The sequence below is a fragment of the Drosophila serrata genome, unplaced genomic scaffold, assembly GCF_035046125.1.
Source record: "Drosophila serrata isolate PLE 108 unplaced genomic scaffold, ASM3504612v1 contig_107, whole genome shotgun sequence".
Classification (NCBI taxonomy): Eukaryota; Metazoa; Arthropoda; class Insecta; order Diptera; family Drosophilidae; genus Drosophila; species Drosophila serrata.
The window spans coordinates 5,545-33,276 of NW_028257005.1; the positions used below are offsets into that span (position 1 = coordinate 5,545).

The window sequence follows — 27,732 nt, forward strand, 5'->3', positions numbered from 1 at the left end:
AAACGAAACGCCAAAAAGGTGTCGTCACCTTATAGCAAAAGCAAGACTGTTAAATGTTCCAGTGCTACGAAGACTCAATTTCCCCGCCTTTCCATAGACAAATGTTACCGCTGCCTCATGTAGGTTTTATGATATTTTTAATATAATTATTCGTAGATGTACATCTTTATTCAATACAGCAACGACCGAAACTCCATTACTCATGTGCGGAAATGAGAAGTTAATTCAACTAACAAATAACAGGAAAACATCTCATCTTTCCAAGTGAACGGACGTGTTTTTTCTTGCGCTCTCGTTTGTATTAAAATTTGAATCTAAATCCCACGGGGTTAACTTAAATTTTCTAATTTGTGTTTATAACTTCCCGTTCACTTCGCGTGTGCATGCAGCTATTCTAATTTGTGTATATAATTGGTTTTATTTTCCAATTTAGTTGTGCTGCTAGTGCTAGCTTTAGCATATTTTGCATTCCTTTTTGTGCCTTCTTCGTCTAGCTTTGGTCTGCGCCGTCGCAACAGACAAACGATTTATCTACTTATCTCCCACGCATTCCCACTCTCTCGCTTTAGCTGTGCCGCTGCACTTCTTATATCATTCGCTCTCCCGCTCTCTCGCTCTCGCTGTGAACTCTTTCACTTCTTTCTTCATAGCTCTATTGTTATTTTTTCCAAGTACAAGTACAGTGGTAAGTCCTTATAATGTCCTGAAATATTGTCTGTTTCGTCAAAACCAGCAAAAAGGCAATTGCTGCAGGTGACCTTACAATCGGCTGCTGGCTGCTTGGAGTTGCAGCTCGGACGGTGGACGATGTAAGGAAAAACATCGGCCTGCGTTACTGTTGTGAGGCCTCTCGCGATGTAGAAGGACATGATGTCTTTCATGCGGCAAACCAAAAACGCTTTTAAGGGCATTTTAACGAGTATTCGTAAAACTCTTGATATGTTCTTGGCGCTGGCACACCCAATTTAATAGCCTTACGCTATTAAATGAGTCTCCTAGGCGCAAAATAACTGCTATTGGTGGGCAGCATGTAGACGGACCCCAACTACCTGCAACAGGCTCTCAGCAGCAGCCTGCCACGGCACAGCCCTCGACCTCAGCATTAATTCCAAGAGTGCTGAGATCGAGCGCTAGAAAAGATTCGGTATCCGAATGTGCAGCGGGAGTGCCCGTACCGCCGGTGATTTCTGTTTATTCCTGGGGGTCGACATTTTATCCCTCAAAGTCCCGTGCACACAAATATATCTGCCCAGGGTGTTAGGCCCGGAATTCCGGCCACAATGGCACGGCAGATAACCAATCTGCCTTGCCAAAAGCCGATAGCGGTTCCACCAACGAGACATATTTTTGTCTCGCGGCTCTCCCCTGACCAAACATCGGAAGATGTTCTCGCCTTTATACAAGGCAAAACCAGAGCCGAAAAAATTATGATAAAGGTGGAAAAGTTCAATTTTTCTTACGCAAGGGACATTTCATCTTTCAAAATAAATGTCCCTAACGAGCTCTTTAACACTATTTGCTCTCCCAACTTCTGGCCAGAGTATATCGTTGTTAAGGAGTTCGAGGCGAAAGAAAAAGAAAAAGCGGCCTGTAGGAATAACTCTTCCCAGGCCTGATCATACCACTGCGCCTTCTACGTCTTCCAATCCCGACCCAAAAAACTAACCCACTCCTTAGGCTATTTCCTATCAGAATGCAAGAGGCTTACGAGGCTCCGCACTTGTATTCTGATAGCCTTTCGTTTGCATCTCAGGTTATTGTGCTCACAGAAACCTGGTTAAAGCCGGAGATTCTGAGCTCCGAAGTTTTTCCAGCTGTGTTCACGGTATATCGGCTAGATCGCCCTATCAGACGCGGGGGTGGAGTTCTTATAGCGGTGGACTCCTCACTCACGTCAGAATTATTAACCTTCGAGGAATTCAACGATGTTGAATTCCTCTGTGTGAAGCTATCTATCAAAGGTAGCTCCATTTTTATTACCTGTTCCTACATACCTCCACTGTCGGAACTTCCTATTTATTGGAATCACCTTTCGCTATTCAGATGGTTTCCAGTAGACTTTTGGATAGAGACGAGTTGGTAGTTCTAGGAGATTTTAATATCCCTGGTGCTATTTGTGCTCAAATAATTCCACCAATACTCTCCATACACCTACACAACATGACTTTACGCTGGCTTGTTTGACATTTCGCTGTCTCAAGTCAACCATGTGCGAAATTCCTTACAGCGCTTGCTCGATCTTTGCTTCGTCTCTGATCCTGCGAGAGTCAGTTTAGCAAGGGTGGCGCCACTGACACAGCCCGAAGATCCTTATTATCCAACTTTCGATGTGACCCTTGATATCGGGTGTGAAGTACAGAATATTTTTGACCGTCCAGCCAATAAAGTCCTATGTTTTCGCAGGATGGACTTTAAACGGCTGAATAATTTTATAAGCGAGTTCAATTGGTCCGAGCTATACATGTGCACTGACATGGCAGTTGCCGTGATATTTTTTACAGTGCCATGAATTCATTTTTTACTGAATGTGTTCCGTTATAAAAATCGAGAATGGTACGCTAAATTTAAATTCAGCGGTCCTCAATCTACCCTTTCATCTTATTCTATCAGCTCGGTCAAACTTTACCGTGCTGAACACGCAGTGTTATAAAAACTATTTAACTCGTTGTAGGGCCCAGTTCTCACAGGACCCAAAACAGTTTTATAATTTCGTTAACACTAAACGTAAGCCTAAAACAAATCCTTCCTCGCTTTCATTTGAAAATACTACCGCAAATAATGATCAGGCAATAGCCGATCAATTTTCGCAGTTTTTTCAAACAACCTATTCAAGCTCTTCGTATCTACACCAGACCTATTCCTACGACATACCCAAATCAAACTTAATTTTCTGTCCTGAGCCTAAACCAAAGCTCTCTCCTCTTAGATCTTCATAGTGTCAAGCCAGTTTATTCGCCAGGTCCCGACGGAATTCCTGGCTGTGTGCTTAGGTATTGTGCCGACGCCCTATGCTATTCCCTTTTGAAATTGTTTACCTTGTCCTAGGAAACCTCCCACTTTCCATTATTTGGAAGGAATCGTTTATTATTCCTCTCCACAAAAAAGGTAGCAAATTGGATGCCAGCAATTATTGAGGTCTCTCTAAGTTGTCGGCTATCTCTAAACTATTATTACTCCTCACTTGCTGCACCTTTGTAGATCAGTTATTTCTCTATGTCAACATGGTTTTATTAAGCGAAGATCAACAACAACAAATCTTTTGGAGCTCTCTTCCTATATTATAAAGGGGTTCCATAATAATTTTCAGACAGATGTAAACTATACTGATTTCAGTAAAGCGTTTTAAAAATTTGGCAAACTATCGGTTATGGTTTGGGGGTGTATAAGCAGCAAGGGAGTCAGGGAGCTCGCATTCATAGAAAGCACTATGAATGCTGGAGCAGTATCTCTCCATACTCCAATCAAATTTGAGGCAGAGTGCTAAAAAATTTGGCTTAATGGACGAAGAAAAGCCGAAATTCAAATTTTACCAAGATAATGACCCCGGGAAACATAAGGAGCAAACTTTGCGGCCATGGCTCCTGTATAACTGCCAAAAGGTTATAGATACACCTCCTCAGAGCCCTGACATGAACCCCATTGAAAATTTGTGGGTTCATTCAAAGAAAAAAGTGGCTAAAAGGCAACTGAGGAATCGAGCAGACCTCAAAACTGCAGTGCTGGAAGAGTGGCAGAGAATTCCATTGGAATTCTCTTGGAAACCTTAACCAATTCCATGAAAAAACGCATCCAGCATGTAGTAAATGCTAAGGGGGAGCACACAAAGTATAAAATTAATAAATTATTGTTTAAGTTGTTAAATATATCCTTTTAGCTGTAAGTTTTCTATATTGTGTAAAGAGTTTCTTAACAGTGTCAGAAATGTGAAAAGTTAATTTTTATTAATTTTTTGTTAAATCTTAAATTGTTTTGTTTATGTTTTTGAATAGTATCATTAAGAATTATCCAATAAATAGATATCCATTGAAAAAAAAATTAAAAAATCTTACTAAAAGCGTAATATTTGCATGCAAAATCAAAAAATATTTTAAATTTTCAGTGTGTAAACAGTTTCTTGACATACTGTATGTGGCTTTCGTTTCGCTGACGATGGTGCTGAATGTGCTAACTCTGATATTTGAAGTACGTTCAGTGCAGTCTGGGGCCAGTGATAATAAGCCCGTTCCTAAAAGGTGCAGTGCTGAAGGTATTTCGATTCACACAGCTTAAGTTTTCTAGGAGTGTGAGTGGTAAACATCCATTTGTTTCGTTGATAAGTGCTCACCCACAACAGTTGACCTAAATTAAGTTATCTCACATAGCGGTTCAGCCTTATTAAATAACTGAAATTCCCATCGATTTTCCACGCTAAATGTGGCTTGGTGATTGAAGCATATGTGCTCATCCTTTGGCAACTCTAGACAATGCTCAAACTCGTTCTTGGTGAATCCAATGAACTGATCTCTATGGCCATTCACGACTATGATTTCTGTTTTTAGGTTTAACTGTTGCCAGTTTCCTGCCTTCCATGTTGGAATGGGGATGATGCTGAAGACTTCATGCTGCGCGATGGACACCAACGATAATGATATTTTGAAGATGAAGTGGTCGGTAAAGTTGGATAACATTTTCCCATGATACCAGCAGTAGTTGATTTGGAAATGTAGATCCCTGTGGTAAGTAGTCAGTTCGTGCTGGAGTTTCTTCTACCGTGGAACCTTCGATGGACTGCGAGGACGTTTTGTGGCTACTTCTTCATGTAATAGGGGAGCAAGTCGAGTGACTGGCCGTTTAAAGATCCCTAATGCAGTTTTGACATCAACTACTCGGACACGGTCTGCCTTGTGGCATATGTCTTCAGTATTCTTTCCATTGGCCAGCTCATCACGGGCAAGTTGTATTCCTTGACTAGTACCAAAAGTCCTTCTTGGACATTTTGCGGTCTTCAATTTTGTGCGCATCTGAAGCTCTTGAAGATATTCCATAGACCATAGATTTCAGAATGTTTGCTTTAGTCTGGATACTGATTTCCATTTTTTTGCCAACGTTTTCCCTGGTAGGATGAGATTGCATTGGGAGGAGCGCTGAGTGATTCCCCCAATCAGGAAATGACCTGGAGTGAGAGGTGATGTGTCCGTCGGATCAGATGACATCGGTGTAAGGGGCCGTGAATTGAGGATCGCTTCGATTTCAATTATCACTGTGTTGAGCTCTTCAAATCATATGAAAAGGTGTCTGTAACTAATACTAATAGTCGCTTGGCAGATTTTATTGTAGCTTCCCATAGGCCGCCAAATGATGGCGCTAGTGGCGGTATGAACTTAAATTACACCTGCTTCTTGTTGCTTTGACTTATGATTTTTGCCTGAGCCCTTTCCGTAAAGATAGCTTATTTTAACGCCTTTAACTGATTTTTAGCACCCACGAAATTTGTTTCGTTTTCAGAGTGAATGGTCTGACATTTTCCAAGTCTACCCAGAAATCGTGGAAGACCAGCTAAGAATGCATCCGTCGTTAGATCACTTACTAACTCTAGATATACTGGCTTGGTAGCAAAAGAGGAGAACACTGCAGTATAGGCCTTGTCTGGTCTTTTCCCATGGATTTTGTGATGAATTCAAACATGGCAGCAGTAGTCAACTCCAGAGTTGAAGAATGGCCTAGCCTGTGTCCCTTGGATCAGCTGGTAGATTGCCCCAATTTGCTGCAATAATTTTATTCGAGCCCTAATACATCTGACACAACTGTGAATGATGATCCTTGTCATTGTTTTGTCATTCAGAAACCAATATTGCTGTCTGGCAATTGCCCTTAGTAATTGTGCTTCGAAATGGAAGTTATCTTCATGCATTTCTCCCAATATCATCAATTGGATCATTGTATGGAAGAAGGATCTGATGCATTGCATCGTATGTTAATGTATGACTAATTTCTCCCTCTGACTCTGATAAGTCGGTGATTACCAATTATAGGAGACAAAGATATGATCGTTATTCTTTTGTCCACCGTTTTGTGGGTGAGAAGTTGTTTATATTCAAAACCAAATTGTACCAATTGTATAGCTCGCTTCCAATCTGCTTTTTACATGTGGCAAAATCCACTTTCTTTCGCCGCCGTTCCAGATCGTTGGCAACGGTGGTCGATACTTTTGAACGATTTGTCGCAGGAACCGTGTAGAAATACTGGTCCATATAGTCAAAGGTTATGCTTCGTTTATTTGCTTGCGGCAATCCCTCGCTATAGTACATCTGCCGGGTTGCTGATGATAGACGGCGCCACTGAGATTAGTGTAAAACAGCTTCGATTTTAGCGATCTGATTCGCCCCAAGTGTGGTGATGCGGATGCAATTATCGGGCTAGAGGACTACCGTTGAATTAGTCCAAAGGTACCCAGATACCCTATCATTAGGCATGCTTACATCCGTTCTAAATCTGTGGGTAAGTACAGCTCCCGAACAAAAACTGCAGCGCATAGTTCCAGACCTTATAGAGTTTATTTCGCTTATGTAGGGATATTACAAATTATTTTTATTGATTTGGGTAAAGTTCACAAGTTACATTAATAGACTTTTTTCTAAACGGAAAATTTCGACTTGCTCCATTGATCACTTTCAGGTATTTGCAACGACTGACTCGGAATTGAAAAAGTGGGTATGATTTTTAAATGAGAGAAAGGGGGACGAAAGAACTCTGATTTCTGGATCGGTATAGCAATACTATGAAATTTGGACGATGCAATCTTGGCGGTTATGGTGAAATCGGAAACATTGTAAGCACTCCCAGTTTTTAATTCAAGTAACTTAACTTCTCCCAATCCCACAATCGGCCATCCTGAAATTTCATTCGCCCCTATATGAACTCGATTTTAATATATTGGGTGGCAGTCGAAGTGACTCTTGGACCTTGATTTTCTTCCTTTATAACTTCATAACGACCATGGTTGAACTTATTGGTAATTATATACGGCGAAAAATTTTGGCCGAAGTTTTATTCCTGTGCCATACTGAGTTCTCCTTATGACGAATTCTCCCACTTCATATTCAGTTTCTACCTTTCTCTTCTGACTAAAGTTTTTCCTGTTCTCCTGCTGCACTCCCTTAATATTTTCCTGTGCTTTCTTTTAATTTAGTCTCTCTTCAATCATTTAATTGTTCAATTTCTAAGTCTTCTAGAAGTTCTTTTACATCGTTTAGTTTATTTCTCATATTTAATCCTGTCAAAATATTAAAGGGTATACTTAGTTGTTCTAGGTGGAGTATTGATTATTATTTGTTGAACTCTGTCTATGTGGCGATACTAATTTACTGGGTTGTTTTGACACATTTTACCTAACATCGGAATGACAATATTATGAATTTTTTTCGACTTAACCGTTGCCTCTGGGTAAACCTGTTGTGATGTGAAGTAGCTGGATACTTTCGCGATTACAATATTCTGTAAACGATCCTGAAGTGAATGCGGTTCCTCTGTCTGTAACTATTCTGCGAGGATTCCCAAACACTGCTGCTTGCTTATCAAGTTTTCCAATAACCTCTTCTGTTCCGGTTGACTTCATTGGATAAAGCCAGACAAATTTTGAAAATCCATCCACGACCTATAATATGTGGTTGTATTTTTTCTTCGTGTCGGTAAGTGGACCAACATTATCGATGTGGTAAGTTCCGAGCGGTTTTTAGGGCCTTGTCTATTCGGCGAAAGCAGTCCTTCCTTTTTTCCGCGTTTGGAGTCTATAATCAGGCACTCTACACATCCTTTAACGACTCTACTTTGACCTGAATTCCTGGAATGTAATGGAATGTATCTCCAGTATATCTCTGGTCCTTTTTATTCCTAAGTGACCTTCCTTGTGTGCTTTGACAATGATTTCCACTGCCATCGAGTCAGGAACGACTAGCAGTTCATTTACTGGATCTTTGCAAAGGATATTATTTTGCAAATAAAAGTCTTCGTGTTCCTTATTGCTGCCCAATATAACTTTTACCGCTTTTATCCAGTTATCCCTGTTCTGTGCTTCAATTAAACGTGATTTTGTGGAATCCGAGATAATTAACCACGACAAACGGCTGAATGCATCTCATCTTTGTTCCGGCTCGGTGTTCCACATTAAACTCGAATTCCTGCAATGACATGGACTACCTTACGACTCTAGGCGGTAGGTCGTCTTTCTTAATGGTCATCGCAAAAGCGTTGCAATCAGTAACTACTGTGAAACATTTTCCCAACAAATACGCTCTCCATTTCTTTAATGCATTTACAATGGCTAACACCCCAAGCTCATAGGAGCTGTATTTCTTTTCGCAAGGGTTTGTTTTGCGGCTCATAAATTCTATCGGGGTGAAATTGCTGATCATCTGGATCCTTCTGCATCAAAACGCCGCCGAAGCCGTATTTACTCCCGTCTGTGTGTACTTCCGTTACAGCCAAAGGATCAAACAGTTTGAGTACTGGTGCTGATACCAATAGTTGTTTCAAGTGGTTAAGGAAGCGATACCCTGCTCAGTCATAACAAGGTTTTTATCGTGCTTCTGGTTTCCTTTTTTCCGAAGCATGTCACTCAAAGGTTTTGCTGCTGAGGCATAGTCTTTGATAAAGCGTCCCATATATGATGTTAAACCCAAATATCTCTGCAAAGCTTGCCTGCTCTGGGGAATTGGAAAATAAACGACAGCTTTTATTTTCTCGTCAGTTGGAAAAATGGTTCCGTTTTCAATCGCGTAACCCAAAAAATTTATTCTGCTCTTCAAAAATTGTGCCTTCTCCCACTTAATTCGTAGCTGTCCATGCTGCGCTTATATGATTTTCAAAGCCTCGATTCCATCGTTTTGTAGAAATCATAATCCGCATGTATACTACAATTGTCTTATTTTGAATAAACTCTCGCATATATGGCTGAAAAGTATGGACAAAACACAGCCGGAGAATTTGAGATTCCAAATGGAACATGCGTGAACTCATACTGACCGTTATGAGTCACAAATGCTGTGAACTTCCTAGAATCTTTATCAATGGGCATATTAAAAAATCCATTCATCATGTCGAGAGTGGTAAAAATTTTCTACCCATGTAACCTATCCAGAACATCGTCAATTAAGGTCATCGAAAAGTTGTCTTTTTTATTTTTTGGTTAAGTTTCCGATAGTAGCAACAAAATCTCTTTGATCTCTAAGCAACTTGGTACAATTATTCCCTCTGAAAGCATTTTACCTGCTAATTTATGAAGTATTTGTTTTCGTATGAAGTGCGTCGTGGGCGTTGGTATACTGGAATATCATCTTCTAATACGATCTTCATATTAACTGGAGATGTTAGTGACTTGGCTGGATTGTCATCTTTAACGAGATCTTCTACTTTCAGCTTCTGACTTGTTTGCAGGTGAGATAAATCGATCTTTTCAAGAACGGAGACTTCATCGATCACTTCTGTGATTCGCATTCCTTTAAATGCCGTAGTGAAGTCGCTTTCTTTTGCCTTAAATACGACTCCTTCCAGACTGAACATCACATCAATAGACTGTAGCACATCATTTCCTATAATGGCTGCGTACTCCAACTCATTCTGTTTGACTACATGAAAAGTTGTGGTAAGCATACGCCATCTGCTTGAAGACTGAGATCGAAGCATCCAATCGTTTTTAGCTCACCCTTGCCGATACCTTTAAGATGTTTAACTACTGGCTTGAGTGTTAAACCTTCAAAACTTTTGAAAATGTCTTCCCTCATTAAACACAAGTCGCATCCTGAATCAATCATTGCTACAAAAGTCAAACCTTCAGTTTCTCTATCTTTTTATAGATTGACCGTTATCCAGCATTAACGTCAAGACCATTTGCCTGCTCATTCTTAACGATGATATTATTTTTCTTCTGAACGCAGTTCTTAGAGATGTGCCCTTTCTACTTGCAATGATAGCAAACTATCTCTCCCTTGCAGTCCTTGGCAATGTGACTAATCGAATTGCTGATCTCCATCATGCTGTACAAATACTCGATACTTGTCTCCTTTAGTTGCTTATGCCTTTGCCAGAATCTTATGTATTTCAGCTGAGCATAGTTTTTTACCGAACTCTTCAATTACCGCTTGCCTGAACGCTGACTCAACCCCTAATTCTGTTGGTGCTTTTAATATAAAAGCTTAGCTGCTCCACTCAAAAGTTGTTTTGCATAAATGAATCTTTTATCAGTTACTGCAACGTACTCGAATTCAGACTACCAATGATTAACGTCTTCGTGATCTAAACCAGAGAATGATGAAATACTGTCCTGAACATCGCGTAGGGTGAATCTTGAACTAACATTCTAACTAGCTTCTTGATAGTTGGATGAACGGAAACACTCATGGCATCTTCATCCTCCAGCACCCACATCTATGCCATAGTGATCAAACAATCTATCCTGCAAAGCGCTCTTTCGCCCATTCGTATTCAAACCAGAATCCGTTAATTTTTCTCTAAAAGAGTCAAGTCGAGAATCGTTCTAGCTTCCATGTTAGTACGTAATAGTCTGCACTAATGCACCCAAAACGGCAAATGCGTTACTCAGTCTAAAAGTGGGCACACTTTTTTTTCTACTCAGTATATTTGGGTGTCAGTGAGGAGGGTAGTATTGTCGGTTTCGATTGGCAGTGTTCTCACTCATTTCATAGTTGTACAGCTTTTGATGAGTTCATCGAAATTGGTGTACAGTAGCAAGGCACTGTACAATGTTTTGCTGTGCAGTTGACTTACTGTAAAGTGAGTGAAACTTCATGCCTGGTACATACACACATATAGAGTTCTCGTGTTTATATATGTCATAAAAAGGATACGATTAAAGAATTGAATTGCAAATTAAAATTTTGGCAACAGAAAATGCCCTTTCCGATGCTGCACTACTCGCAGCTAATTTGATACAGTAAAGGAAAACGGTCTTTATTAATTGACCACCACTGCAGAACATCAAAATCTTCACTGTAAGCTTTATTTATATTTTTATTTGTTTAAAGTTTATCCTGAATATATTGCAAAATATTAGTACTCTGAACATGTTCCGAATAATCGGCAAATATATTATCTATGACTTGTGCAGGCTTAATTAATTTTTCATAATTTCATCTACATCTTTAAAAGTTTGTTCCTTTTCTAATTCAGAGAATTTAGTTAAGTTAAGTTAAGTTAGTTTATTAGTGGGTGGAAACAAAAACAGGGCAATATTGTGATATTTTTTTTAATTTTGTCTATGACTATTGAATTCTGAGACCTAAAAGCGAAAGTTGGCATTTTTTAACTATTTCTATGTCGTTTTCATTTGCACTCATCTGACAGGTGTACACAGTCAACTAGCTTGTACAGCTGTACAGCTGTTACAAATACAGTACTCACTTACGAAGAGTACAACCATTTATTGCTCTCACTCGGAGTGGGTACACTGAAAATGTTGTGCTATCTTTTTCTGGCCTACTGAGATACTGTACAGTAAGAAATGAGTGCAGTATTTTTAAGAACACTACACTACTGTACAGTACTGTTGTGCTGCAAATGAGTATATTCATGCAGAAGTCTAGTACGTAAGCAGATTACAAATAATTTAAATTGTTAAATTATATATGTAGACTTCAAAAAGTGACTTCAAACAATGCGATTAAGTGACACCGGCTCTCGCACACCCACAGCCAGTGATTACGATGGTAGTAAAGTCCTCCTGTGTTGCGAAATTCGTCTTTTCCGCAACCTCTACTAGCTTTACGTTCCTTTCTTGCCTTAGTGTAGTCTGCTTTTCTGCGCTCGTCGGTACTGCTGCTCTTCATTACGAAATTCGTCGTTTCGTGGTGTATTCGCCGGTGATCAGTCTCTTAGGTACTCTTCGCTGCTTAGATGCTTGTCTCTCTTTTCGGATGTTACTCGCTCTCTCGTTTTTACGTAGTCTACTTAGTCTTACTTTTCTTTTTTGCCTTCCTCCAATTCTGTTTCTTTCAAGTGGTCTCTTTCTTGCTACTCTGCGATGGCGTCTTCGAAAAGTTTTACAGAACTCGCTCGCTTCGTTTCGTCGAATTTGATTTCTGTCGTACGCCAGTTCCTCTGTTTTGTCGTTCTCGTGGAATCTCTCACACACAATGGTTTTCGTTTGTGTGGTGCTAAGTTTTTGGGTTTGTAGACTCCCACTACATGCAGGAATTCACTTTTTCAGTTAGAAAATGCTTCTTCGATGACACTTTCCAATAGTTTTTCCTCCCATGCTTTATTTAATTTAATTTTCCTGAAATGTCTGTATTTTCCTCCGCTGTAGCTAGTTTTCCATTTAGTATTTGTGTTAAAATACTTTTCTTAAACTTTTACATGGACTCTTCCCGATCAGCCCCCAATAATTTGTAGGGATATTTCAAATTATTTTAATTGATTTGGGTAAAGTTCACAAGTTACATTAATAGACTTTTTTCTAAACGGGAAATTTCGGCTTTCGTAACTCGACTGGCCTGTTTCAGGTGTTTGCAACGACTGACTCGGAATTGAAAAAGAGGGTTTGATTTTTGAATGAGAGAAAGGGTGATGGCAAGAACTCTGATTTCTGGAACGGGATAGCAATACTACGAAATCTGGATGATGCAATTTTGGCGGTTATGGTGAAATCCGAAACAGTGTATGCACTCCCAGTTTTCTAGGTTTCCAAGTAACCTAACTTCTCCCATCTAATATGATGGTGCTACTCTCGATTTTGAGTGGTATGTTGATACACTGCCGCTCCGTATGCGCGCTCTGAAGCGTCGACAAAAGTGTGTACTTCTTGACTAACTGGTATCTTTTCATCAAAGATGTGCCTTGGAATCTGCATATTATTTAAAGCTTGCATCTCAGCGCGGTCACTTTTCCAGTCAATCTGAAGCTGCTGAGTAAGCTCGTCGTCCCAGCCCATTTTTAACTCCCACAGGGTTTGTTTCAACATTTTTGCCTTTACCACAACGGGGGCCAATAGTCCTAGTGGATCGAATATTTGTAATGATTCAGAACTTACCACTCGTTTCGTGATAGTTGAGGCTTTGCTCTTTTGTGAGCGTCCACATAACAGATTCTTTTGTGGGATTTGGGTTAGCACTTAATCATTGTTGTTAGTACTTGATTATTCTACGTGCGGTAGAAGTATTTTTTTTTAGTTATTATTGAATCTAGACCGCATCCGGGATGCTCCTGTAAGACTGTCGTCGACGTAAAAATCATTTAGAGAACGGATGTAAATGGTTCTTGGTTTTCTCGGCCAAATAATCCAAACACTTTGTAGCTAGGAATGGATTTGACGTCGTACCGTTGTGACGATTTTGAGTCGGTAAGACTTGAGATCGTCTGATGTTTTCTTTCGCCAGACGATTAGTTGATGGAACTGAACATCAGATAGAATCCACACCTGGCGATAAATTTTCTTTGTCTGCTGTCAACACGTACTTGAGTGTGCGAAAGCGTAGCAAAATTGCAAACAGTTTGCTCTGTACAACATATCATTCAATGATTTATTGCTTCTTGTCTTTCAGGAAGCATCGAAAATTACCTGTAGTTTTGTAGTGCTACTTTCAGGTTTCCGCACACAGTGGTGTGGTTTTGGGATCCACTAGTTTTATGTGCCTAAGTTGTTTATATTCCTCCATAAAGTCTACAAAGCCTTTACAGATCTCTGGTAAAGCCCGTCGCTCCAATGCCAGGAATCTGTCTGTTGCAGTTTTCTGAGACGCCCACAAAGCTGAGGATTTTTCAGAAAATTTAAGTTTTACAAAGAACCTGCCATCTAATGCAACTTGGAGGTTTCCTAAGAAATGATTTTCGCAATGAGTTTCTGTCGATAATAGAGGTTTTTCTATGGTGTCTAAATTTCTGCTTCTAAAATGTTTTGATTTTCTTCCTCTTTGTTGCCGCTGCGTTGCCGCTGCTAAGTTGTGCTTCGATGAAACTTTTTCGGCGACCATCCATCCGAGTTTTGTTTTTTGGAGACTTAGGCCTCTAGGCTTAAGTTGCATCTGGATTGGTAGTAGCGATGGATTATTCAATATGTTCTGCTTCCGATAAGCATGTCAATTTTTCCGGCTTGTCAAAGTTTTGATCTGGCTGGGCAATGTAATTTGGGAGTTGTAGACTTGACTTTAACTGATGAGCCGGTTGATAAGCTATGATGTGTGTTAGCACAAACGCTTGTACTTGTTGCGTAAAGTGGTTATAAATGGATTTCATAAGAACGTTGACTCTGGGTCGGCTAGTGTTTGGATTGCCTCCAATAACCGTCATTACGTAAAGAGTTACAATTGAATTTCAGTGGCAGCATTAAAACCATTCGTTCAGAGATCAAATTTACTTTTAATTCTGAATCAATCAGAGCTCGAACGTGGCCATCTCACCGTTGCTTGCTTGCACTGACACTTGACTGTGGGCAGTAGGTTGTATCTCATGTTACTTGCTGCACCGACAGAAAATGATTGTGGCTCGGTTATTGAGCCTGATGTGGTTTCAAGATAAAGCAATGTATGGTGTTTTTTATCGCATTTAAAAAACGTACGGCTTCGGCCTATATTTGCCTTGTGGTCACTGCTGAAACAGTTAACACACATTCTTTGTTTTTGTACCCAATTGACGCGTTCGGGTATTGTTTTGCTGCGAAAATCATCACATCACATCACATTTAAATAGACAATGACTCCGTTTTCAGAATGGACAGTTTCGTAACTTCCCAGCGCTGGCGGAAATACATCCTTGTGCTATCTGCTTCCTTTTTGATTGTTGGCCTCCTGTTCCTGTTCCCATATCTTGAACTTGCTGATTCTTTTGGTTCTCTAGAACTATTTAACACTCGTTCAAGCTGCTATGTTTCAAAATCCAATGCTTGATAACTGCAATCACTAAGGTATCCAAAACCAGAGACTCATTAGTTGTAATATAAAACTTCTTTAATGACATCGGAACGGTACTATTTATGTGTTGTTGTTGCCACTATGTCTGGGGTATCTGGTTAGTTGCCTTAGCGAATATTTCCTTTGCGCTCATGTAGTATTTTTTTTTTAGATCAATATGTCTTTCAATCTTTCAGCTACGGTGGTTTTAGAATACCACATTTTTCGTACCCTTCGGCATGTTAGAATTAAAGACCATGCAATTGAATAAATCAGAAATTGTGTCCATTTGAGTAAATCCCCGTAGTATTGTGGAAGGCTAAATCTACAAGTGCCGTCTTATGGCTTGATGAGTTTTGATTTTGCCCCTAACTCTGTTTGAATATTCCATTCTAGGCGGAGGAAAGCCTGCATGTCATATTTTTCCTCGACCGGGTCCTCGCATTCTTCATGAACCGAAAAGTGGATTTCTGAGGATTGTGACCAAAGTATTTTTATCAAACCACTCGTAATGATCATTCCGGTCGTTGAGAACTCTTTCAGAGCCCGTTTGATGGAATCGGCTTCCGCTTTTTGTCGGCGTCATGCCGATATGAGCCGCACTCACACGCTGATTTAAATTTCGCAGCATCTGACTAGGCTTGCAGTTTGAGCCATTGCCTCGGTTATGACCGATCTGTATTTGTCATATGACTCAACGAAAGTCATTGTAGAACCTTAAATATTTCGAGGTTCTAGTGCATAAGTTATTGCCTTTCGCTGTCGCAACTAGTACATGCACTAAGTGGACTGATTGTATGAGTTGAGAATCTGAAAGACAAAGCGACAACCTCTGGTTAAAGAGTAAAAGGTTCGTTTGTGGCGAAAATACTTACTGATTTTATTAATGAAACTTAACGGTATTTATAGCTATCAATGGTTTGACAAAAATTCTTATGTTAACAGAAATAATGTGTAAGAAGTAATGTGGGATTATATGGAACTGAAAATAGTGTCCCATTCCACTTGCTTCTGTCAGCAGAATATGCATATGCACTTGACCTAGTAATTGATACTTAATTTTATGAGAAAAACATAATGCGATTGAAGAGTTATTACACAACATATTGTTGTTTATGATTATTATCGCTTAAATTTACTGGCGCGACTTAACAAAGGGCACCTTGTACAAAGCTAGTCGGAGTAGAGGCTACCCACACAGCTACATCGATTGTGCCTGACCAGAGCTGTGTGTATGCCCACCGGCAGTCCATATCATGACCAGGCGTTGCCAACACACGCCTTGGTCTGGATTTTCATCATTCACCAACGGTCAGGCGTTACCCACTCCCGCGTACGGCCATCATCTCCGCCGGTCACAGCACACCCGCGCCAACCACGATCATCATCATCGCCATCATCGTCAGCTGGGAGCAATACAATGAAATTCGGATAAAAAAGTATGACGTCAATATCCGTATCGATAGTCACTTCGAAAGCCGGATGATAAGAATCTTCAGGTTGCGTCAATGGAGGAACTCTACTAAGCTTAACACCTACAGGATCAGAGACGAAGCACAGATCAAGTAAGCGGTTTAATGAGTTTTGCACATGGTTAACTTGAGAAAAGGACAAATCAAGCAAGTCATCTACGAGGTGTTGCTGTGCCGCAGTCTGAAGGACATTTGACACACCATCAGAAGACTAGCGAGCTCCAGGTATATTAAAATCCCCAGAGACAGTAGTTGGTCCCTTTCTGAAAGAAATTGGAAACGGCCCGAACTGCCGAAAGGTGTTTCCAATAAGAAGGCTTTTAAGACGATGGAGGGATATACGAACAAAGAGGTAAAACAAAACTACCCGGAATTAGAGTTTCACACAGACAAATTCTCTATGCGTGAAATCTTCAGACACTACCATTTCCGATATAAGTCAGGAGTCAACTGCAATAAATTATGTACTTACCCGGAAGAATTTCAGAGCAGAGTATCTCCGGTTTTAGATTTTCCTGGCTTTGGTAGTTGTGTCTCCACTGGTCGTGTTTTCTTTTTTAGCCACGTAATCCTTAACTACTACGTAAAAAGTTTGAAGGATATGCTTATATTAAATGATGAAATGGCTCTGGTATATGAAAATTTAAATTCTTCCACCTTGACATTATCGGCCTGGGTTTTGCCTTGTAGAACATCTTCCGATGCGAGATCAAGGGCAAGCCTCGAAACAAAAATAGTTTTCGATGATGGAATTGCTTGTAACGTATTGCTACTAACATCGACCGATAGTCCGGGCGTTAATGGGCCCTGAAATGAATCAAACGCAGTCAATGTTTCTGACACCGCAGCGGACAAAACGGAAATTACTAGCGAAGCTGTTACCGTTATCCCCACGCTTGATTCGGTTGCCGAATACTTTTCGCTCCAAAGATCTCAGAACCATTGGACTTGGTACTGGATTCAGGAGGTGTGGCGCGGATTGTGGAGGTAATGGGTTGCTGTGACTCACACAGTTGCTGTCGACCAGTAGCGGATTTTATGAGTTTTTATATAGTAGGATTACTAACTACTGCCGTAGAGATTAAATTTACAATGAAGCATTTGTTATTTGATGTCTATGGTTTTTTTTTTTTTTTTTGTAAGATGACTTTGGTGTTCCTGCTCGTTCAGTTCCTTGAATCTTCTGCAGTGTGTATTATAGGGCAGGCCGATCCAGTGGTCCAGATGGTTGCTCAATCGTCCCCTTATTAAATTCTGGTCTACATAGTTTCGGTCGCCTGTGCTCTGTCATCATACGGCTCTACCTGGCAGGCTAGTAGTTTCTATTGATCGTGAATTTCCGTCTGGACAGAGTTCAGAGAGACTAGAGTGTCTGTTGTGTTCAAAGTTTTCCTCTAACCCTTTCAGTCAGCTCGTCAGTTTTTTCATTTTCTGGGATGTCGTTGAGTCCGGGCACCCAAGCTATTTGTTTTCCTCTACTAGTCTGCTTAGTGCTTCTTCCTGATTAAATATTCTATTGGGATAATGTTCAGAATGAACAGGCCTCGGGGCCTGATCCTGAGGACACCCGTGGCACCTGCGCATGCCGATCCCTGAATCCTAGTAAGTTTCTGGATTTTATAGGTCTTAGCTAATGTTGACCATTTTACCAGTGCTGCATTTGTTAGTATGGGTCTAACAACCGCTGTGAAGAACCATATTATTATCTTTGGGTGGTAGGCCAGGTCTTTCAAACATTTTCCTACATGAGTAAAATGCCAAGCTTGGTTTTTCGACTCTTTCATTCATGTTTTTTTTCTATGATAGTAGTATCACTCCCAGATACATTGCTTGATTGTGATAGTTCTAGTTCCCTAGCTTCTATGCGAGGAATTTTGAGGATCTTTTTTCTTCTTGTGAAACGCTTAATTTTATTTTTACAAGGGATAATGCCAAATGTCTATATATTCTGCGTATGCTACCACTTTTACTCCTTCACTGTTGAGTGCTTTTAATCTTCGTCTATCACCTCATAGCGGACGGTCGGGTTTTTGTTTTGCGCTCCGAATTTGTGTGTTTATTTGAGTTAAATCACCGGGGTTTCATTCAATTCTTCATTAAATATTATTAATTATATACACCGTTATGCTACGTTTTTCTTACTTTCCTTTTGTTCTTATCCCGTTCTTTTTTCTGCCCGCCTGAGATTCGTTTTGCTTTTGGCTGCAGCTAAGTGGTTTAAAGCTCCAGCTCACGCGCAATTGTTCTCTTGCTCTCTCTCTCTCTCTCTCTCTCTTTCTTACTCTCCCGCTCCCCAGGGATTTCATTATTGCTGTTAGGCCTGTTGATCGGTTGAAAGGGAAATTATGTTCTTCATGCGCCAGACCAGGAACGGATTAAATTATGTTAGACACTCAGTTTAACAGTATGAAACAGTTAAAAACTCATAAAATCCGCTACTGGTCGACAGCAACTGTGTGAGTCACAGCAACGCATTACCTCCCACAATCCGCGCCACACCTCCTGAATCCAGTACCAAGTCCAATGGTTCTGAGATCTGGAGCGAAAAAGGATTCGGCAACCGAATCAAGCGTGGGGATAACGGTAACAGCTTCGCTAGTAATTTCCGTTTTGTCCGCTGCGGTGTCAGAATCATTGACTGCGTTTGATTCCATTTTAGGGCCCCTTAACGCCCGGACTATCGGTCGACAATTTCATCATCGAAAACTATTTTTGTTTCAAGGCTTGCCCTTGATCTCGCATCGGAAGATGTTCTACAAGGCAAAACCCAGGCCGATAATGTCAAGGTGGAAGAATTTAAATTTTCATATACCAGAGCCATTTCATCATTTAATATAAGCATATCCTTCAAACTTTTTACGTAGTAGTTAAGGATTACGTGGCTAAAAAAGAAAACACGACCTGTGGGAGCACAACCCAAGCCGGCAAAATCTAAGGACGGAGATACTCTGAGCCGAAATTCTTCCGGGTAAGTACACAATTTATAGATTAGACCGGCTTTTCCAGCGAGTAGGTGGATTTTTAATTTCAGTTGACTCCTGACTTATATCGGAAATGGTAGTGTCTGAAGATTTCACGCATAGAGAATTTATCTGTGTGAAACTGTTGAAAGTTGTTCGTATATCCCCCCATCGTCTAAAAAGCCTTCTTATTGGAAACACCTTTCGAGCCGTTTTCAAAAGGCTTTCAGAAAGGGACCAACTACTGTCTCTGGGGATTTTAATATACCTGGAGCTCGCTAGTCTTCTGATGGTGTGTCAAATGTCCTTCAGACTGCGGCACAGCATCACCTCATAGATGGCTTGCTTGATTTGTCCTTTCCTTAAGGTAACCATGTGCAAAACTTATTAAACCGCTTACTTGATCTGTGCTTCGTCTCTGATCCTGTAGGTGTTAAGCTTAGTAGAGTTCCTCCATTGACGCAACCTGAAGATTCTTATCATCCAGCTTTCAAAGTGACTATCGATACGGGTATTATCATAGAAATTAATCCTAATCCAAAAGCTTTTAAAGTCCGCTGCTTTTGAAAAGCTGACTACCAGAAGCGAGGTACTTTAATATCCGAATTTCATTGGTCCGATCTGTACACGTGATCTGACATGGCAACCACTGTGGACATTTTGTACAGTGCCATGAACTCTTTCTTTTCGTTAAGTGTTCCGGTAACCTATCCGTTGGTCTCTAATTGACCGCATTAACTTTAAGCGTAAACCAAATTTATAGCCCTCCTCGCTTACATATTAAGACACCACCTTAAACTCTGCCCGGCCATCGCCGATCTTATTGCGGAGTATTTTAAAATAACTTATTCTCCCTCTACCACTTCAAGTCAGAGATAAAGGTATTTATTTTAGATCTTCAATGTGTTAAGCCAATATATTCACCAGGTAAGGTATTGTGCCGAAGCTTGTGCCCCCCCCCCCCCCCCCTGCAATCACTGAACTCGTCGAGAATGTAATTATTCGCCACTTGCAACACTTAGGCAGATCGGCTTTTCACCATGTCAGCATGGTTCTATGAGGCGAAAATCAACAACAACTAGTTTTTTGGAAAGTACCTCATTTGTTATTAGAGGCTTCCAACGTAACCTTTAAGCCGATGTGATCTACACGGACTTTAGTAAAGCTTTCGACTAGGTTAATCACCCTCTTCTTGTAAGAACACTCCATTCTATAGGGTTTCCAGGTAAAAAACAAACAACTATTAAGTTCGTGGTCTGCGTGCACAAGTGTGTTGCGCCCGGCTAATGATGATGGTGATGATGATGTTCGTGTTAGCGTGCTGCGCCTGGCTGGCTGCGATGATGATGATGGCGCAGGTGTGCTGAGACCGGCGGAGATGATGGCCGTACGCGGGTGTTGGCAACGCCTGGCCGTTGGTAAATGATGAAAATCCGGACCAAGGCGTATGTAGGCAACGCCTGGTCATGATATTGGCTGCCGGTAGGCATACACACAGCTCGGGTCAGGCACAATCGATGCAGCTGTGTGGGTAGCCTCTACTCCGACTAGCTTTTTACAAGGTGGCCTTTATTAAGTCGCGCCAGTAAATTTAAGCGATAATAATCAAAAACAACAATATGTTATGTAATAACTCTTCAATCGCAGCAATATGTTTTTCTCATAAAATTAAGTTTCAATTACCAGGTCAAGTACGTATGTATATTCTGCTGACATGAGCAAGTGGAGTGGGGCAATGTTCTTAGTTCCATGTAATAAGACACCGTAACCCACATTAGTTCTTACACATTATTTATGTTAACATATGCATTTTTGTCAATCCATTGTTAGCTATAAACCCCGTTAAGTTTCATTAATAAAATCAGTAAGTATTCTCACCACAAACAGAAGCTTTACTCATTCACTAGATGCTGTCGCTTTGTCTTCAGATTCTCAACACATACAATCAGTCCACCTAGTGCATGCAAGGTACAGACGTGCCTCGGGAGTAAAATTCCACGTCAGCTACATGGAATACGACGTATCCGAAACCGTCTGACGAGATCGGGGAGGCTCCTGCCAGCACCCTAGTAGGGTTTTGGAGCGGCCGGTGCCCGGAACCGGGACCATCTCAACCCAACCCGAACGAGTCATTTCTCCCAGATCGAGGTGCACGCCACCAAGTGACGGAGGCTGTGACGTCGAGTCAACTCACGCACGGTTGTCGGCTGGAAACGGGTCGGTACAACCGGGTGACAAGGCCGATCCTGGTCAGCTGGATGCCATGAAGGATCCTTTACGGATCAACCCTTTCCCACCTTCTTATCCTATCCCAACCTTAATTTAGGCCATTTGGCCAACTATCCTGACAAGTCCTCGCAAACAAAGAAATGTTTCTGTGGAGGACCCTGGTCCGACTTTGAATTTAACCTGGCCCGTGATTAACATCCTTACAACTTATATTGTATTAACTTAAAAAATTGATTTGCAATCTACAAGGGTATACAAACTTCTGCGTGCCTTCCGTTAGCTTCCTGTATGGGTAAAGATATTTTAAATGCTAAATTTAAAGAGCATACATAAAAACACTTGCTTTTCAGAGGTCAAACTAAATCGTTAAAAATTAAAATTTATTATTCCCGTTTCGAGATACTATTCCTAAACTTTCGATACTTAACGACTAATCACTGCTTTAATAAATTATATTTAGGTTGATAAGCAGGGTGGGAGTAGGGATACAATAATATAAAAAAAAATATATATATATTTTGGAATGGTGATCCAAATAATAGTTTATAATGGAAAGGTGAAATTAGAACCAACTTTGCGAATTCTGCTAATTGAGAAGGTTTCCTTTAGAGGGGGTTCGGTTCGCTTGAAATCAGATGGCAGTGCAGCCTGGAGAAAATCGGAAAAATTTACATATCCATATTTTCTTTACTTTCTTTGGGTGGCTTAAAACGTTTCTTTTATTCTTGACGTTGATGCATTACGGCCAGTACATACAAGTGACCCGTATGAAACTAGGCACGTGCCGGTTGGGTTAAGTATAAGTAGGCGCGAAACTGAGAGGCTGAGATAGGACGAACTAAAGAGGTATATAAGGCTTTATTAACATAGGGATCATTGAAGCACACCCCTGGCTCTATTCACTATAGACTTAATATGATCAATAAAGTCAAGTTTTGGGTCCAAGCGGACGCCAAAATCATCAACTGAATTAATTCTTTCCAACGAGCAGCAGTTCAGCGTGTAAGTAGCAAGCTTAGGAACGAAGTACGTAAATTGAGATCGTTTTGTAAATCCGACTGGCAGGCGACGTCCTTGTATTGCACGAAAAGCTTGACGTCATCAGCATACATAAGCACTCTGGAGTTAGTCAAGACTGTGGGTCATTTATAAATAATGTAAGCAATAAGGGTCCCAAATGGCTTCCTTGAGTGACGCCATATGTAACCCTTAGAGCATTAGATAAATTATTCTTAACAAGAAAGGAAGCTAACTTCGGCACGCCGAAGTTTATATACCCTTGCAGATAGAACTTCTATGAATAAAAAACCATACAATATAAATGATATATATTTGTGTTAAAAAACAATGAAGTAATACCTGCTTTCATTGTATTCACCTATATATATTATATTTTCAGTTTTACATTCAAAGATTTGCATTTTTCCTCTACATCAAACGATCGTTTGTATGGCACCTATATGATATAATAGTCCGATTTTCATGAAATTTGACACAAAATTTAAGACTAATATAAAATGCCTATACCTAAAATTTGATGAAAATCAGTTGAAAACTAAAAAGGTTATAAATTTAATTGTATTAATTTCTCGATCGTTCCTATGGGAGCTATATGATATAGTAGTCCGATTTTCATAAAATTTTATGCAAAATTGTAGAGTATAGTAGAATGGCTATATCTCAAATTTGATCCAATTCTATTGAAAACTGAAAAAGTTAAAAATTTTTTTGTAAAAATTATCCGATCATTCCTATGGCAGCTATATGATATAGTCGTCCGATCCGGCCCGTTCCGACATATATACGAGTGAGAGTATATAGAAGACTAGCTACAAAGTTTCATTCAGATAGCTTCAAAACTGAGAGACTAGTTTGCGTAGAAACGGACAGACGGACAGACGGACAGAAGGACAGACGGACAGACGGACATGGCTAGATCGACTCGGCTGTTGATCCTGATCAAGAATATATATACTTTATATAGTCGGAGGTGCCTCCTTCACTGCGTTGCAAACTTCTGACTGAAATTATAATACCCTGCAAGGGTATAAAAATGACCTTTTGCGTCTTGCCATTCAGATAACTTGAGATCCAATTAAGAAGATCACTTGGAAGACCCATTAAATCGAGTTTTCTTACGAGGAGAGAATGGTTTACTGCTTTACTGAAATCAGTAAAAATTACATCTGTCTGAAAATTATTATAGAAGCTCTTAATAATATAGAAAGAGAGCTCCAAAAGATTTGTTGTTGTTGATCTTCGCTTATTAAAACCATATTGACATAGAGAAATAAGTTATTTGACCGAAAAACTCAACGCAAACGGTCTTTGCATTTACTCACACACACTCAATTCACGATCGCAATACAGACGCTTAACGACTTGCTTGCCTATGCGTGTGAGTGTATACCAATACATATGCAAAAGACTTTTTGCTTCACTGAACACGACAAAACGGTCTTGGAACAACCAGAACAAAACAGAATTAAAAAAAACGGTTTCGCTCTGAGCGCGAGCGAGCTCAGTTAAGCACTCTTATTTCGGTTGCTCTCTGAGTTTTTTCGTAAAGTGTCAGGAAAAGACACTTATTTGCAGACAACGAGAAACGGTCGACAGTTATTTGCGAGCTCTGGAAATAACCTGATCTACAAAGGTGCTGCCAGTGAAGAGTAATTATGTTTTCGAATAGTGTAGGGAAGGCCGACAACTTAGAGATTCCTCTATAATTGCTGGCATCCAATTTGCTACCTTTTTTGTGGAGAGGACTAATAAACGATTCCTTACAAATAATGAAAAACTGGGAGGTTTCTAGGGTTCTAGGTTAACAATTTTAGAAGGAGATAGCACAGAGCGTCGGCACAATACCTAAGCACACAGCCAGGAATTCCGTCGGGACCTGGCGAATAAACTGGCTTGACACGATGAAAATCTAAAGAAAAGAGCTTTCGTTTAGGCTAGGACAGAAAATTAAGTTTGATTGGGGTATGGCGTAGGAATAAGTCTGGTGTAAATTCGAAAAGTTTAAATAAGTTGTTTGAAAAAACTGCGAAATTAAATCATCTATTGCCTGATCATTATTTGAGGTAGAACTTTCAAATTAAAGCGAGGAAGGATTTGTTTTAGGCTTACGTTTAGTGTTAACAAAATTATAAAACTTTTTTGAGTCTTGTGAGAACTGGGCCCTACAACGAGTTAAATAGTTTTTATAACACTGCGCGTTCAGTACGGTAAGGTTTGACCGAGCTGATAAATAAGATGAAAGGGCAGATTGATAAACGGTGAATTTAAAATAAGCATACAGCCTAGATTTTATATTTTTTAGTAGGCTGAACCATGGCGGTTTATTCGAGATTGGCGGATAGTATAACGGAACACATTCAGTATAAAATGAATTCATGGTGTTATAAAAAATATCCACGCAACTGCCATGTCAGTACACATGTATATATAGATCGGACCAATTAAACTCATATATATTAACAAGTTTCTCGTTTGAATAAAACTATTTGGGTTTTTATTTCACAAGATTTTTATTCTGCTCACAATGGATATTCGTTTAAGACTGAAATCTAAGTTGTTTACAATTCTGTATGAAGCCTCGGCGACACTGAATAATTTCGAAAATTATGCTCTCATTGCATCAGCCACCAATCTTTGCTTACAATATTGAGCTGGGTCTTTTGTTTGTATCAATGCGCTGTGACTGTTTATGTTTACGTTAAAGGCTTGGGTAGAATTTCTTAAATATCAAGCGCTGTAAATTAATTGATTCAGTCGTTCAAAGTCAGAGTCAGAGTCAGAGCACTTTTTTGGCTTGACGGGCAGATATATTCTGTAAGTCAGACCCAATATCAAGTGTCACATCGAAAGTAGGATGATACGGATCTTCGGGTTGCGTCACAGGCGCCACCCTGGCTAAACTGACTCTTGCAGGATGAGAGACGAAACAAATATTAAGCAAGAGCTGTAAGGAATTTTGCACATGGTTGACTTGAGACAGCAAAATGTCGATCAAGCCAGCGATAAAGTCATGTTGTGTAGATGTATGGAGAATATTGGAATGGAATTATTTGACTACCAAATATCACCAGGGACCACCAGGGATATTAAAATCACCTAGGACTGTCTCTATCCAAAAGTCTACTGGAAACCATCTAAATAGCGGAAAGGTGGTTCCAATAAATAGAAAGTTCCGACAATGGCTTGTAATGGTTTGCAGGAACAGCTAAAAAAAATGGAGCTATCATTAATAGATAGCTTCACACAAAGGAGCTCGTTAGAGAGCTATTTAAAACCAAAACGAAAAATTAAAAGAAATATATATTTTTAAATATATAAATATATTTTAAAAAAAACGTACACTTATATTAATATATATTACGTGATCAACAGCATATAAAACAACTGCATACCGAATTTCTATGTATGAGGGTTTAATTTGATAATTTAAAATAGCTTAAATTAAAGCCATATGTCTGACCATTTAGACAGACCTAATTTGCGATTTTCTAGTTGATGCTGATTTTTATAGTATTCCATTGGTACAATTTTATTTACTTCAGTATAATTACTTTATATTTAACATTTTTGCAGAATAATTTTCAGTACGCCCAAAGATGTGGATATCGCAGCATTTTCTGACACAGCTGCCACAATTTTATACTAGCATAATACTAATTCCAATGTGTTTAATGCTGTTGGAAAGTGTAATTGCAATTCCAAGAGATTCATCATATACAATATCTAATATCGATAAAAACAACGGTTTGTTTTACTTAGTTTCAGATATAGAACACATAAATTATAATAATTTAAAGTATTTAAATGTTATTTGTTTCTAGGAATGGATTTACAAAAACGCCCGGCCTTTTTTATAGGTAGTCGTTTTGGTCGTTCAAGCAGTACTTATCCATCAGGAACCGCGGCTAGCACGGGAACCTCTAAATCCAGACGCCTTATAATTGTTCCACGAAACGAACGATTTTTTCTTAATTCTCGGTATGGAAAACGAAACGCCAAAAATGTGTCGTCTCCTTATAGCAAAAGCAAGACTGTCAAATGTTCCAGTGCTCCAAAGACTAAATTTCCCTGCCTGTTACCTTGCACGTTTTTCGGCATAAACAAATGTTACCGCTGCCTCATGTAAGTTTCATGATATTTTTGAAATAATTATTCGGTAGATGTACATCTTTATTCAATACAGCAACGACCGAAACTCCATTACTCATGTGCGGAAATGGGAAGTTAATTCAACTAATAAATATATGAAATAAGAGGCTTAACGACAAGAAAAAACCTGAACATGGATTGACCAACATGTGGAGTTTTTACTGGCACACTCCTCTGGCATTTAATACTATTCAAGCTACCATATTAATAAAGTGCTGAGCATATTAATGAAGTACTTACAAACATTAAAACTTTTCGTTGGGGCTGGAAAAGTTTTAATACCAATAATCGAGCAATGCCGAACAAGCTATTAAATAAATAGTTTTGTAATGTAGCTTGAAAATCTTCCTAAATTGGATATGTTTAAGTCGTGGCCTTTGAAATAAAATGCCATAAGATTATAAAACTTAAAAGTAAAAAAAAATGTTGGTTACTATTAAATAACAGCTGTTAACAGAAAATATACTAACTTAATTAATTAAAAAAATTGTTAATCTTTTTAAGCGTTCTAATTCAATTTTATTTTTTATTTCATAATCCGCCTACAACATATTAAAGAGAGTTGGGGAGGGTTGAGCAGAACCGAAACCCGATACCGACAAAAAGGAAAGATTCAAAATTAAGTAATAAACTAATATGTTATTTACAATAAAATTTAGTTTTTGATTTATTTACAGAGAAAGTTAGAGTCCAGTCAAGAAGTTATACCCTTGTAGGGTATTATAATTTCAATCAGAACTTTGAAAACCAGTGAAGGAGTCATCTCCGACACATCCGAGCATCAACAGTAAAGTCGATCTAGCCATGTCCGTTTGCCCGTTTCTACGCAAACTAGTCTCTGTTTTTAAGCTGTCTAAATAAAACTTCGCTGTTAGTCTTCTATATACTCTCTCACGTACATATATATATATTTCGAAATGGGCCGGATCGGGCGACTACCTCATATAGCTGCTATAGGAACGGTCGGAAAAATTTAAGAAAACAAAAAAGGAAGCAAACTATCTCATATAGCTGCCATAGGAACGG

The 27,732-nt window shown here is 39.6% G+C and overlaps 1 long non-coding RNA gene across 3 annotated transcripts; it reads left to right on the plus strand.

The window, feature by feature from the left end:
- LOC147644740 (uncharacterized) lies at window positions 1–27,360 on the plus strand. 3 transcript variants are annotated; one of them, XR_015273539.1, is made up of 4 exons: window positions 1–119; window positions 26,131–26,301; window positions 26,379–26,679; window positions 26,741–27,360. It is a non-coding gene; the product is annotated as an uncharacterized LOC147644740 (long non-coding RNA). The 3 variants fall into 3 exon arrangements; XR_015273540.1 differs by lacking the exon at window positions 1–119 and adding an exon at window positions 10,708–10,985; XR_015273538.1 differs by lacking the exon at window positions 1–119 and having other exon boundaries at window positions 26,078–26,301.
- The last annotated feature ends 372 nt before the right edge of the window (window positions 27,361–27,732 follow it).